This window comes from Frankliniella occidentalis, unplaced genomic scaffold, assembly GCF_000697945.3.
Source record: "Frankliniella occidentalis isolate FOCC.00 unplaced genomic scaffold, Focc_3.1 Scaffold278, whole genome shotgun sequence".
NCBI classification, from domain to species: domain Eukaryota; kingdom Metazoa; phylum Arthropoda; class Insecta; order Thysanoptera; family Thripidae; genus Frankliniella; species Frankliniella occidentalis.
In genome coordinates, this window is record NW_026267404.1 from 45,616 (window position 1) to 46,037 (window position 422).

Below are 422 nucleotides of genomic sequence, written 5' to 3' on the forward strand. Positions count from 1 at the left end.
CGATTCGTCTCTCCACATCAACATTGAGCGTAGGAGCCGCAAATTGTCCCGAACGTTAGCTCGCGCTGAGGTGAGGGGAGCTCTGTGTGCCGCCAGACGCGCTCTAAACGTTGACTGAGAGGACTGAAGCAGTAAGTCCTCTTTAGTCGGCCTGCGCCGATGAACGAGCGGCTTTGGTAGGTAGCTGGTGGGTGAAGGGTGGAAATAGAATGGGTGGCGAATGGTCAAAGGTAAGAATGTTGGTCCCGAAAAGGACTTTTTTTATGTTTTCACGTTTAAAATCTAAATGCAAACTGATTATAAAAGACGCTTTCCATAGCAATTTAAGTTACGTTATTGCGGTTTTTTTAAGGTCTAGTTTGTCTATGTTTGCATGTATCTGCGTGCGTTAATTTTGTTTTATAATCAAGTATTTTTCTTTT